The sequence below is a fragment of the Syngnathus scovelli genome, chromosome 15 (genome assembly GCF_024217435.2).
Source record: "Syngnathus scovelli strain Florida chromosome 15, RoL_Ssco_1.2, whole genome shotgun sequence".
NCBI lineage: Eukaryota > Metazoa > Chordata > Actinopteri > Syngnathiformes > Syngnathidae > Syngnathus > Syngnathus scovelli.
In genome coordinates, this window is record NC_090861.1 from 6,752,386 (window position 1) to 6,767,619 (window position 15,234).

At 41.5% G+C, this 15,234-nt stretch overlaps 1 protein-coding gene across 15 annotated transcripts in view; it reads right to left on the minus strand.

Annotated features, from left to right (window-relative positions):
- nrxn2a (neurexin 2a) overlaps positions 1–14,241 on the minus strand; it is a 92,322-nt gene extending 78,081 nt beyond the window's left edge. For 10 of the 15 annotated variants that reach the window (XM_049743400.1, XM_049743397.1, XM_049743399.2 and 7 more), the window contains exon 1: positions 13,848–14,235. The gene's annotated coding sequence lies outside the window, so the exon portion shown is untranslated. Of the gene's footprint in view, positions 1–13,847 lie in introns of all 15 variants that reach the window. The other 5 variants (XM_049743408.1, XM_049743407.1, XM_049743409.1 and 2 more) reach the window with 2 other exon arrangements.
- Between the last annotated feature and the right edge of the window lie 993 nt (positions 14,242–15,234).

Here is a 15,234-nt window from a genome sequence, read left to right on the forward strand (position 1 = left end):
ATGCAGATGACTGAAAAATGTCAAGGAACGGACAAAATTCCCCACGATGAATAATTGATGTAAACGGCAACATGCAATAACGATACATACATTTAATCATCCATATTAACTCTGTTGTAGTCGGATATAGAACAAAGGGAGATGACCTACATATTTACTTTGAATTCAAAATATCATACGCATTTCTTTTCTGTCGTGAGAATCACTCTTTGAATTACATTTTCTTCTCCGTAATTTGCTGCTCACCCTTGTTTCAGCTCCCAATTTCATTAAAGCGACATCGTTTTGCTTTGATTGCTGTCTCGCGCCGAATCATTTACAAGGCGTTCTAATTGTTTAAGTAATTCGGCGCAACTGGGAATTGATTGCTTCGTCCGAGTTTAAGAGAAGATCTGTCCATTTTGTGGGCTATTCAAATATGCATCTGCCTTCAGGTCCGCAGCACAGACTATATTTACTCGCACATATTTAATCAGGCTTCCCTGCGAGACGGTGCGCACGCAGAAAACTTGCTCTCCCAAGAGGTCTACAATAGCTGCTTACACAAAGTTATCAGATGGACGCAAAGTGCGAGCGTGTGCATTAATGGGTATTTTTAAACATGGTCCTGATGCTACTTTTTAAGCAAGTTGCTAATCTCTAATTAGTATGGATGTTTGCATAGGGTGAAGACAAAGCATGACCACAAAGCTTCAAAGTCCAAACGTTGTCAGGATTTTGCCTTTTGAGAGCAATATCCTTGAAGATAGTTGAGAAGCATGCAGTCAAGCGTAAAAGGAACAGCGAACATCTATCAAAGCACTTTTCAAAGCCAAAGTGTTTTTCATCAGGCAGCCTTGTAATAAACAAAGATAACTCTAAAGATACGAAGTAGTGGGTACCATGGGTACTTTTGTTTACTAATCCCTTCCGAGTTGTTCCCGCTTCTCGATGGAGCCTGTTATTATGAGACTATAGAAACATTTGCAATATTATTTAGGTCACTTGAGGAAGAATTTTTGAATGTCTGCCATGTGTGTTTTGACAGAAATGTCACTGTGGTGGTTCCATGTCCATGTGATATATTGTCTGCATAATAGAACAAGCTCTAAGTGCAATGCTATTAAATAAAACACAATCATAAACACAGACACTGAAAATACTCACCATTATTACTACTTTTGTATAGAGGTGAATTTACAATAAATTTGGGTGCTTATTTTCATTTATCTTTAAATGAATTTCAAATAAATTCTTGTGAGAACATCATTAGGTCTCATTAACTCTAAAATGACAACTGCTACCGCAAAGAAATGACATATATTTTTAAATAAATACAAATATAAACATAAATATAAATAAATATAGATAAATATGAATATGAATAAAAATACAAATATAAAGAGCTTCTCAACCACTAAGAAAAAGAAAGTTTTCTGCATATATAAATAGGAAACACTTGAAAACATAAGCAGGCGGAAGGCAGCAGGGGGTTGTCACTCAGGCCATGCTCATGCCCAGCGGAACAGCAGCTCCGCTCCAAGGACAACACCCGCCGCCCTCCACCCTGCAGCACACGGGATGAAGCCACAGAAGGGTGCTCAGCTGTGCGCCATTGCTCCAGCAAGCTGCTAACTCGCCTGAGCTCAGCTGAAGCTTCTCACCGTGGAAAGCCAGAGCTTAGAAAAGGCACCACGGTGAGCTATTATTCTTCTAGGTTGGATCAAATTTGGCCAGTGTTCCTTTGAGGTAAAAGTGTGAAACACCTAAGGCTTTGCCTTTGACATTTTAAATGGATCAGAAAGCTTGAAAATGACTAATCAATTAGAAAATAAATGACTCTGTTCCCAGTACTATATATATACATAAACCTTGGAGAAGTAATGAGAGCATGTACTTCCAAATGTATGTCATGTTGCAAAGAACATTACCCCGTCTCCTACCGGCTTTATGAATCTTACATGTTCTCCCCTTTATGGCTTCTGCAGTCCTCGTTTTTTTTCCTTCAAGGTGTGGCGAAGCAAACACATCCCTACAGCTCAATCTTTTATGATGGGGCATTTTTGCAGTATGGCTTCAATTACTTGAAGGTGTTTTGGGGGAGGGGGGTGGGTGGGTGAGGAGGCGCGGGAACAGAAGTGCCTGCCTTGTTGTTGTTCTTTCCAAGATGACAGATGGGTTATTTTGGTTATGACTACTATTGCTGTGTCAAGAGTAGCGCTTGGAGATGCATCATCTTCTTTTTTTTTTTTTTTATAGCCATGTCAATCAAAAGGTAGGATCAATATTACTCAGACTACAATGACAAGCATAATATATCTCACATTGGAATATTGCTTGCTTCAAAAATGTGTAACCAATGAAAATTCGTTTTGCTGAATCAACAATGAGAGTTAATGAAATCAGTAATTGCTAATTATGTTTTAAAACAGGTGTATCATGCTTGCAAGCGCTTCAAAACCAAGAAGAAATTATTCGGATAAATATATGGATATTTTCTAATTGGTGTGTCTGTTAACTGGAAGTTGAAGAGATACAATTAGCATTCAGCTGCATCTCAGGCAGCCTTCATCATTCGCCATTATTCTCCTCCTCATCATCATCATCCACTTGACCATTAAATTCACTTCTCTAGATCTGCTATTCTGCTGTTTTACAAGATGATTTAATGCGATCCACCACAAGGGCAGTAAAAATATGCCTGAACAAAAGATAATAATGACGTATTGACCTGTGATTATACTGAAAGCTGTTTAACATTTTTCTTTGCATGGAGTCTATTTCACCATGTGCTCTGGAGATGGAGATCTTCATATGAGTGACGACATTGGTTATCGGTGTAAAGGTCTACTTTTCATTTATAAAATGGAAAAGAGTTACACAAAGTACAAATATGCCAAATTCGATTTCAATACGAAAGTATTTGCACTCTAGACTACAAGATGTGTCACCTTGTTGCTATTTTATGAATTTGTAGCAGTATGTGATTGTTTACTACCGTATTTTCCGGCGCACCGGACTATAAGGCGCACCTTCAATAAATGGCCCATTTTAAAACTTTATCCATATATAAGGCGCACCGGACTATAAGGCGCACTATTAATGCATTAATTTTCTGAGACAGTCCTGTATAGGGGCCGACCATTCGCATCGACATTCCACGAACCATTACCATTGCGAATGAACTTGTAAATATGTAACTATATCCTTTTTTATATCCTTTGCAGATAGGTTGATATTGCAAATGAGAATCTGTTGTCAATTGCACTACCAGAAAAATTAAAGATTAAAATAATAACAAATAAACAATTATATAAAGTTGAATGAATTTTTTATTAGATGTATTTTCGTATGTTTGTTTTATTTTTGTTATTGTTGTATGAATAAGAAGGGTGATATTGGTGTTTGTGACTGTAGTAAACAGGCCAGGTTGCATCATGTCAGATTTTTAATCCAAATCAAATCATTCTCCATTTTATCTTTTTTATTTTAACTTCAGACGCAACAAATTACTTTATAATCACAAAATAATGATCAATAGTCTTTTTGATTCATGATTTATAGTCTTCAGCAGGCCACTTATGAGTGATTGTATGACACAATGCTTCGGGCCAGTTTAAATTTAGACGCGGGCCGCATTTGGCCCGTGGGCCGGAATTTGGTCCATATATAAGGCGCACTGGACTATAAGGCGCACTGTCGGCTTTTGAGAAAATTTGAGGTTTTTATGTGCGCCTTATAGTCTGGAAAATACAGTAAAATACACACAATAAATAAATCCATCCGTTACAGTCCCATTAAAGTTTTTCTTCTTCTTACACACACACCAAAGAACAGAAGGACGGGCAAGGATACCAATCCCTTTAAAGACTATCAAAGTATACTGGAAGTACTGTATATGTAGGCTATATAGCGAGTGTGTGTATATGTGTACGCTTAAGTGTGTGTGTGCCAGCTTTCCAAGAGGCGTAGGGCATTGGAACAGCTGACATTTTCACAAACCAGTAAGCCAGGTAATTGAGTAGCTAAGTGCACAACACTTGCTACAAGCATAAACAGACTTCTCCGCACACTACCTCATTAAGTAAATGCAAATGTTCTGTAGGTATACTACAGGACAAACTGTAACACGCATCTGCTCACAGTTGCAGCATACACCAGAGATGCACAAAATATATATGACGGCGAGGACAGAAAGCATCATCGAGTATTTTCATTTGCACGTGTTATCAATGCTTCAGCATCGCAGCTTTTATCAGCAAAGATTGTCACTATGTGTTTGAGCTACAAGGCCTCGGTTAAGTGGATCTCAGCCCAGACAGATCCATCATCAGCTCTTCATTCCTCCTCTATGTCAGGTGTATTTGTCTTGAGTACGTAATGAAAAGAGCGCCCTACTCAGTTTGAGCATGCTACGATGCTAATAATGGAAAGCAGGGTGGTGGTGAGGAGCCACACTTAAGGCTCCTACTGCGAAGCTAAAAAAGAGTGAGAAACTGTTTTGTCATTAAGACGACACATTTTTTTGGAAGTTGCAAAGAAAGGCTTGCCGATCCTTCAGAATCGCAAATTTCTATTCTATGCAGCATATCTACTCTGGTATGACTCACTAGGAGGAAGAAATAGATAGATGGACTACTCTCCTCACGAGCAGTGGGGCAACAAAAAAAAAAAACAAAACATAAAAGCTTGGCCCGAGGTGGCACTAGAGGACAGGTTGTGTCAAACTAGTTTACCCTCTGCGCAGCTGCCACAGTGCCGCATCTCAGAGTCGCCACGACATCGCCCCCCCCCCGCTCGGCTGCATGATGGATGCGCTGAAATTTCGTTGCTATTGTGTGTCACTAGTTGAATTGTTTGGGTGACAAGAGCTCACAATTATAAAGAAGGAAAAATTTATGGATTTTGTTCATCAAGGTAACATTTAAAAAAAAACGTCTCAATAGTTTTCAAAGGGTACACTTAAGGTTGCTGTGAAGACACAATTCAACAAAAGACAAAAAAAACAGGACAGCTGCTCATCCATTTTCTGTCCTGCTTAACTCCAGAAGGGTAAGGGTCTAACAAACATGTTTTTAGAACGAGGAAGGGAAGCGATGAGCTGGAGAAAGAACATGCAAACCCAACACGGGGAGGCTACAGCCCGTAATCAAAGTCACGACTGGGAGGCAGAGGTGCTAACCGCCTCACCAGTTAGGTCATGTGTGTTTAAATTTATTCACAATCAAAGACATAAAGATTCCTACTAATTATGATGCATTACTGCTTGCAAGATTCTCGTGAGAACAATCTCATGAGAGCCATTGAGCAACAGCTCACACAGGTTCAGTATGGGTAAACATCCCCCCACACCACAACCACCACCGGCAAAAACTGGAAGATCTCACTTTAAACCTGGAGGGAGTATTTGGGGAATAGAAATTTCCTATGATACTGAATTAAAACTAAGAGCAGATACTTATCATTTTAATGAGCAAAAACACAGTTGGAGAGTTAACATTTACAAGAGATCAACATCGACTTCTTTCAAAGAGCTTCTTTGGAATTAGCAACACGCAAATGGTGTAAAAACGTACCCACCGCGAACGCATGCTCGTGTGACTTTGACTACATGTGACAGTTCCTTCCCACTCAATTCAGGAGGAGGACCAAAAGCTGCTGAGACGTCATCGTCCACAAGAACAATCTAAATCAATCCATGCTACGTGAATTACGATTCTCGTCAAGAAACTTTCGAAAATGTGGGCCTGGAAAAATCCGATGAGACAAGCGGTTCCTCCTGCACCCGGACGGGATCCATCATTGGATGGCTGGCTCAGGCTTTTCTCCCTTTCATGCAGTACACTGCTAATGATGGGAATGTTTGCCCTTGAAATCTCAGTTAATAAGCAGCTATGCTATGACATCCGCGATTAGATCATCCGGCGCTGTCACATCTCATCCCGAGGAGAATGCCACCAGACAAAATTGAGGGTGGGCGCCAGCGAGCGTGCTTTCTGCCTCTGCCTTCCTTCCTTCTTTCACACATGTACACACAAGCACTTCAGAAGGCATCTTTGGTTCCTTCCCCAGAACCTGCAACACGTGCAGACCCAGCGAGAGCTGACACAGAGGCTGACGTGCAGCCCCCTGACGCAGGTAAGATGCTCTCGACAAATGCCTTTATAGACAAAGCAGCCGTGGGCAAGGATAAGATTGAGTTTGCGTCGATGAGACTCCTGATGCATATACAACAATGAATTAGCATGAATGTGTTCCCCATGAGTGATGCCTGCAGACGGAGGGAGGGTTGGAAATAAATGGCTGCTGCACTATTTACCACACATCTCCTGCGTCTCCGTCACTTGGCCATCTATGTGTGACAAGCCCGCATCGAGCACAGTGGAGATCAGTGTGACGGATGGATGCCCAGGCAGCTGTTAAAATCTCTTGATTCCAAGTCCAGACTGCTGCGCCACTCCATGAGCAATTGCATCCGCTTGAAAATGCCATCCACCTTAAAGTGACAGGGGGAGGGGGGGGGGGGTTCTCAGGGCCCAACATTAAGCCATTTTGGGTGATGGCCTGAAACGTGTGCACTAGTCCTGTATAGTCATAATATACGTTTCAATGATTAGTTCATAATTATATGTACCGTGTTTTCCGGACTATGAGGCGCACCTAAAAACCTCCAATTTTCTCAAAAGCCGACAGTGCGCCTTATAATCCGGTGCGCCTTATATATGGACCAATATGGATTCGTGAATGAGGACTAACTTATTAAAGTAAGCTTTACGTGTTTATTTTGTGTGTTGTGTGCTATTAACATTTGAGCAACGTTGAGTTATTGATATATTGTTATCGTTTTCACTATTTCGAGTGTTACTATATTGTGATTGCATTAACATTTGAGCGACGTTGAGTTATTTATTCTATGCGCCTTATAATCCGGTGCGCTTTATATATGGACAACGTTTTAAAATGGGCCATTCATTGAAGGTGCGACTTATAATCCGGTGTGCCTTATAGTGCGGAAAATACGGTATTATTTAAGCCCTTTAAAATAAACTTAATTTTTTTTTTTATTATTTTGCTTGACAAGAGTGCAAAAGATATTGAATATGAAATATAAAAAAAAAAAAAAAAAATGCTAGGGCAACTTTCCCTTCCCGAGGAGCAGTGGTACTACTCTGGGCAATTTGTCAGCAAAGTATACGTTTTCTGGCCTGTCACTGGGACTAGTGGAGACGCATCATGCGTCAAAAAATCTGGGAAGCCAAGCAGCAATATGGCGAGCATGTGTTTATGTATTATATTTGGCAACTACGGGTCAGGCACGCAAGTGAATATGTCCATTTACAGTATTCTTTTTAGAACAGGATGTACTGTATCGCAGGAAATGATTTTTGCTCTACGTAATACATTGTTGTCGTGTAAACGTACTACCTAGACATAGTTGTATACTACACAGCTCTCATTCCTCCCCAGGGAGAGGTGTGTGGATATTAGCGAGAGATGAATGCCTGCACCAGTGAAGGAGGTGTCTGGAATAAAAGAGAAAGATTCATGGAGATATCTGCAACACAGATAACAGGTGACCTCAGGAGCACGGCAGATTTGATGCGGGTTCAATTCAAAAAGTACTTTGAGTGAGAGCCCAACCTGCAGTCGAGATATTTCTTTCATTCTTTAAATTTCAAAGTTACTTGTCACTCGGCACTGTGTTTTGTCTCATGTGACACAGATAAAATGTTTTATCTAAATGACGGACTGCCAAGGTGCATTTGCTTGTTTTCGTGTTTCAGCTCGAGACACTGACCGGCGATTATTCGTTGTGAAAAAAGGTAGTTAGAAAGATAAGAAAATGATACCATAACTCGGCCATACACATTTGCGAGCGCATCTATTTCTTGTTGTAGATTGGAGACTTGTTTCTTACCGGTCTTCGGAGGCCCGTAACTGCATAATGTATACGGTAGGCAGGTAATATTGTGTTTTATGTCTCTACGGGCACTGATAATGCTGCCTGAGCACATTTTGGTCCGTGGTGCAATTTTCGACTTCCTTTCCTCAAGCTGTCATACAGTAACAACGATGGATGAGCTGTAATGTTTGCAACGTGACACGGCTCCCGCAGTGGTGCAATCTAAATGAGGCTAGGTGCGTTAAAACTTTAACCATTAACTGCACACACACATACGTGTGTACCTTTAATATGGCAAGTTTGTTTTATATAGCTTGGTTTTAAATAGTTCCTCAAGGGGATTTATTTTATGCATTATTCTGGACATTGTTTTGGTTTAGCTTGAACGAAAAAGTGCAATTTAGAGTGGTGCATACCGAGTAAATTATATCTGTGAAGGTTTAGTTTGCCCTACATGTTTTAATTGGTCTTTTGGAGCCCAAAAAAACAAGTACAACTGTCCTGCAAGTGACTGAATGTAAAATTGAATTTATTTTGGGCAAATGTCCCAGGGGTAAACCACACTTTGAAAGTGTGCAGAAAAAATATGTGTCAGCTCGATTTATTTTCTGTATCTTGATTAAGAACTGGTCCATAACATGAGGATCTGAATATGACTAAGTACTGTCCAAAATTCATGGGCAGCCATTTCTGGCTGGTAGCTAGTAAGGGGACCTCAAGAGGCAGCAGCTAGTGGTCCGTATCAATAACACAACTGGAACCAGCTCAGTATTGGGAAGTCTCCTTAATTGGCGGCCCCCCTACGAGCAGGCTTGTTGGAATATACCAACAAATTGGCATACTAAAACAAAGCAACAGCATATGTGCTAAGTTGAAATGTTAATGGGAAAGTAAGGTTGGAAATTTGTCAAAAAAAATTCTGCACATTATTATCTAACATTAGTTAAACAACAGACCAGCTCACAAACTAACCTAGCAAGATCTATTTGAATTTGTTCACTCAAAACAGTTCATTAACTATGTTGCAGTCTAAAATGGTACTAACTTGTGTTTGTTCTTTTACAACATATGTTTCCTTTAATTTTCTGCTATACACCTAATGTGGTATTAAACAATACAAGTAATACATGTAATGTATGTATTGTAATAAAATGGACGCCATTATTCCAGATGGCCCCGCCGAGCCTACTTACATGTCTGTGCAATTTAGAGTCTTCAATTAACGTAATAAACATGTTTTGGGACATGGGTGAAAACCCGATTGCATAGAGAAAATGCAATGCAACCTCAGATTCAAATTTAAATCTCCTGATTGCGAGGCGGATAGGCTCGCCATAATACCACCGTGCTCGCGCGACTTCAATTGTAAAATATGAGGTGTTCAAGTCTATACACGTATTTATTTGTGATCTTGACTGTCAGGTTGAAATTAGGAAAACACCACTGCAAAGATTGTTATTTTATTCAATGAATACCTGAAATACAAAAGTAGTACTGCACCACATTCTTTGGTTAGTTTGACGCTAGTCTTTTTAATTCCGCTTCCCCCCGAGAAAGAGTCACACTGCTTAAAAGTCCCAGGAAATTTACTGTAAGTACGTTAATAGTCTCGCCGACTTTCTAATGTGAAGCGAAAGTACAGTGTTACAGCAAGTATGAAAATGGCAGCTTTATCAGGAAGGCGACACTTTTAGTCGACAGAATGTCATTGTACACGCTTGTGACATTCTGCGAATACATTAACACTTGTTGGCGTGTCTGGAGATTAAGGAATCTAGATACGTACATTCTCGGCAATGAAGTAACTGCTTTGTGTCATGAGGAGAAAACGCAGAGATTAATTTTCCTGCAATGGGTATTTAAAAGCCCGGGAATTTGTTTCATCTCATTATTATATGCAAATGTGAAAGCAGGACATCTAGACCTGACAATCGAGTGCTCGCCCAAACTAGTAAGTATTATTGGCTCAATGCTCGATAAAGTGAACTAATACACTGTATTGTCGCGGCGATGATTATGAAAAATACACAATATTCCAAATGTACCCTTTGGAGACTAATTATGAACCATTTAATGTACTCCTTAGTTTAAAAAATGATGTTGAATAACTCATAAATAAATCATATGTTATAAATCTCTTTTGTTGTCAGCACAATGTGTTTGCGATCAGGAATGTGAGAAGTAGCAAAGGCAAAGAATGGCTAATTTAAATCATCATAATGATTGCCAGACAATGGCGCTGCAAGTAAGAACGCACTCACAATGCCATCGACCACACGTTGTTCGAGAACCGGCACTCCTGCGGTTACATTGATGCTTGCAAGTACGCAAACGGGATATATGGAGGCACTGGAGTAAAAAGGCAGGTGCCAGAAAAAGGCAAATAAATCAGTCAACAAAGTGGCAAGGACACCCTAGTGCCAGGTGTTAAACGTGGCCCCAGAGCTACATCTGCTCCTGGTAGGAGACTACATGTGTTTCTGCTGTAGCCAATCAGCTTGCACTTCAGCAGTCACCCTAACTACCCCACGTCGGATGCTGCAGCTTCCTGAACGACAGGACGATGAATCGTCAGCAATTACATGGGAGCTGAAACCAGACGATGATAGAAAAAGGTTCAAGTTACCCTCCTTCTTCAATCTACTTCCTGGGCTGTCAAATCCACTAAAATAACCCCGCATACTCTTACTTAAACAGATTCCTGCTACTGAATAAATAATTAACGTGCCAAAAAAAAATACATATCCATTTCAATCTCTTGGCACAAATGTTTTTCCTAATACCCCGCATTGTATGCAGTCAGAATCTGATTGGGGATATGCTTGCCAAGTCCAAAATCAGTGACTCATGCTGGAATTGTTCTTCAACGACATTGCTGCCATCATTTCTCCTCGTATGACAGGCCGAGATGTGCCAAGTTGAGCTGAATCCCGAGTAGGAGTGAGCTAACAGAAAATTACAGGCTGGGCGTGCTCCATTCCACCTACTAGAACACCTGTCTGGAAATGGCAGGCAATTTCCCAGATACTAAATGATGGTATCATCTGAGCATTGTACAAATCTGGCAAAACAATATACGAGTCCACACTGTATAGCCAACATTCAATCCACATTGGTTGCTTGAAAAGCTTGGAGCTAATCTGGAAAACAAGTGGCATAATGACCCAGATTGCAAGGCAACCTACAGTGCACGCTGCGGGTGTCGCGGTTCTGACTTCAGGGCTCCCGGCTCCATTGTGTGGATAAGACTATTTCATTTCAGCCCAAATAAAGCGCAAATCCTACACTCGCCCAAGGTGTAGCTAGACAAAGATCTGGACAGTGACCTTTTTTTTGTGTGTGCGTGTGTGTCTTCACCATCCAGGGACATAATCCCTGTTTGGCCGTGCAGCTGGCATGCAATTGAGTCACGCGTCAACCCTGATTAGAAGCAGCAGTGGTCCGCGGGCCCCGTTCCTCTGCCAGAGCCAGGAGAGGGAAAGGCCAGGGCCACCGCATCCAGTCTGCGGATGTGACCTTGATGGGCTATGATAGAGAGGAAGCGACACAATTCGCAATGCCACACAATATCTGTAACCTTCTACTGCCTGCGCGAGCCACTGAACAATGCCAGACACACACACCCACACACACACACATTATGTCAACTCTGCCCCGCGATTAATTCTCGCAGTCTCCTCCTTCGTGCCATCCAATCATCCATCTCTCTTTGCATATTGGCTGCTGCCTTTGTGTGAGGTATCTTCATTTCAAATATGATTTCCTTTTCATGCTCAGCAGCTGCTCTGCTAATTTAAAAGCCATCTTATTATATTATTCGTTCAAATTCTATGATCCATCCATCCATCCATCCATCCATCCATCCATCCATCCATCCATCCATCCATCCATCCATCCATCCATCCATCCATCCATCCATCCATCCATCCATCCATCCATCCATCCATCCATCCATCCATCCATCCATCCATCCATCCAGTTACAATTTTGACAGATGTTATTATTGAAGAGTCAGAACAGAGCAGTCTAGTGTTAAAAACTCTTCCGCTAGAGCAGAATATTTACTGAGTGGTCAGTGGTGCAATATTGTGTTGTGTCATATTAGAGCTGATATGGACAAAAAAAGCAAACAAATGTGTTCTGAGCTGAAATAGACACTGTGCAGGGAGCATGACTGTTGGGAAAGCAAGTTCAACAAACACAAAAGCCAGCTGTTATTGGACAGCAAACTAAATATATCAAAATACTCCAAGCTCGACTTTTTTCTTACCATACGACCGCTCTCATTTACAAGAGTGCACTTAAAAGGAGATTTGCTTTTAAACAAGTGCGTTACTGAATCCAGAAGAGAACGAGCAGTGAGTGTAGCCAAGCAGAATAGATGTGTTCTACAACAGAACTGCCATGCAAAACAGATTCACTGAAGACACGAGAGGGGAGGAGGAGGGGTTGGTGCTGGATTACCCAATTCAGGTGGACAGGAAATCAGCTCTGCCCTGTGAGAAATCCTCCTCACTCTGGTGAAACGCAATGTGCTGTCGTTGGAGTCAAATTTGCATAGCAAATATGGGAGAAGCAGGAAGGAACAGCAGGATGCATGGAAGAATTATGTGAGGCGTTACAGGCTCTTTGACAGATCAGAATAATGAGTTTATATGCCCACAGAGGTAGGAAATAATGCACTTTCTCCCATGATTTTTACTTCAGTATTTTATCTTCTGCTTGTTACTTTTTTTAAAAAAAATCTATTGCTGTATAGCAGTGTAATGAATGTGAAATTCTGGGAGTATTTGTGCCACAGCACCTTTAAGAGGTGTGGCCTAGTGAGTGAAAGATCTCTGATCCCAGCTGAGATTTGCCGTGCGACGTGCTTAGATGGGTGTGAGCAATCTTCTCAATGCTCCTTGCAAATGTTCACCATTTTGTATTTGACTGTTTGTCCTGTTTAATAAACAAGTGGACGTACACTTGCACGCATAATTTAAAAATAATAGCCGGTCAAAAACCTCAGAAGTTAAGATCCCGCCAAATAATAGTTAGACAACTCTTTTGTAAAAAATGTGCTGTTAAGTTTCCTAATAAAAAAAAAAAACACAATCTCACATTTACTGACAGCCGCCCACGTTTGTGTTTCCAATTTTTTTATATATACAAAAAGAAACCAATTGGATGTTGAAACTCCACTGCACGCCTCGCGCGTGGCCTCACCCTGCTGAACTGACACCACATGGAGGCAGGCAGCAGCTGCTGCTGCTGCTTCCTATGGAGGCGTACATGCTAGGATGGAGCTTTTAAATCCTTATCAGAGCCCAGGTTTTGCCAATTTTGCGAGGAGAAAAAACATGAGTGGTACTTTCTCCAACCTCTATCTTGGCAGCTACTCTGTTCCCCACAGAACACCCCTCCCCTCAATAATAAATAGGCTACCAGCAACATCTGAGGCAGCCTGCATGCAGCACCTTCACCTCACTTTTAGGCCAAATGAAGACAAGCCATGAACATGTGCATCATGAACACAATGGGAGCCCTTGGCTCTCATTCACGCTGGTGGCTGAAGCCTTGATGCAAACCATCACCCAGCTCTACCATGCCACTGCATGTCTCCACTCTCCAGGCATGCAATTAATACGCGACCTCAACCTGCTTATTTTAGGGCGCACGCTCTTCCCCAACATTGATTTAAAAGAAAAAAATACAAACAAAACACCTGCCTTAAAATTGGATCACGTCTGCCTTTTTTTTTTTTTAACACGAGTTCTCAAGCATGGGTATTAATGTATGAAGAAGGGGAAAAAAGTGTAAATAATTGGTCGAATTAAAATAGCCCGCAGCAATAACAACTCCATACAAAGCTGACATTGAAAAGACATGCAAACCAAAAACCCGAGTGCGTTTTTGCTGCGTTCAAGCTCATTAAGAAGCTTCATTTTGCGGCTTGAGTGTGGGAGGTGCGCGATGTCGTTACCTGTGCCTCAGCCGGCGATCCCACACACAAGCGAAGGGTTGCTTTTTTTGTATTCCGGCCGGTCAAAGACAGCGGTGGAGGGAAAAAAAAAAATCCGTATCAAGGTGAGATAAAAGCAGCTGGAGGAAAAGAAGCGTTATTAATCTTCAGAGTAGTGCTGGGTCGTTCTTATCGGCTGTATGCGCGGAGGAAAGCGAGAGCAAGGGAAGCCCCGTGCCGCTCCGTGCAGACAAAGATTCTTCCTCGCCACCGCAGCATCCTCCTCCTCATCATCCTCAGCATTGGGGGCCGCCTCTCCCCTGACACTTGATGCTAACAGTTGGCGAGGTAGCTCGGCCGGGTTGAGGGCGCGGTCAGCCGTCGTGGACCAATGGAGCTGATCCCAACCACATCAACAAGCAGTGGCGTTGCCATGGAGGATTTGGATGGAGCGTTCAAGCACTGGCTGTGCAGAGTGCGCGTTTGTCCTCCATTCTAACACAAGTTGGGGTCGTCTGACAAGAAAAATAAATTATTGAAGGTGAGCTCTAAACCCATTACCTGAAAACTAGGTACTGCTGAAGTATCAGTTTTGAATTACACTATATGCTACATTAAGTCCATGTCTTGCTAGAAATAATCAAAAACCACCACTCAAAAAAACGAACAAGCTATATGATTAACTCCATTTAAATTTACATTCTAAATAAAATGGCGTTACTATGGAAAAAAATAAGTACATGAACACACTTTAAAAAATTCTGTAACCTCCACCAACAACCCATGAGAAACCCAATTCCTCCTCTTGACAGCAATTACTTTGCAGCTGGAGTTTGGCGCCATCTTGTGGCAGCTTAGTGTGCCATCAACAGACAACAAAAACTGCCAATAGGTGAGTTTTCACAGAAAATATTTACACCTAATTTAGAGACTTCAATCAATTTAACATGCACGTTTCGGGCTAAGATGGGAGGAAGAGTTAGTATCTGGAGAATGCAAACTCCAAATGCTGAAAGTAAATCAATGTCATTTAAAAAGTCATTTGGCCAGGGAAAAAGCTGATAATATCTGCTACAAGTTCCTCTAAAATGAAAAGAAGAAAGCAGTTCCATTCAGCAAGAAATATTGAGTAGAACAAACACAGCAGGCTGGATCGAGCTTGTGGGCTTTTTGTTTCACACTTGTGATTTAGCTTTCAATCAACATGCATGATTGTGGAATGTGGGAGGAAGCCAAAGTACCTGGAGAAAACCCACGCAACCCCGGGGAGAAGATGCAACAGCCAGACGCTGAGATTCAAACCCTGAATCGAAAATGTGAGTCAGGCGTGCTAACAAGTAACCCACTGCCCTAAGGGGATATTCATTTAACAATATTTATTATTGCGGTTGTAGTGGTTTAAAAGTGC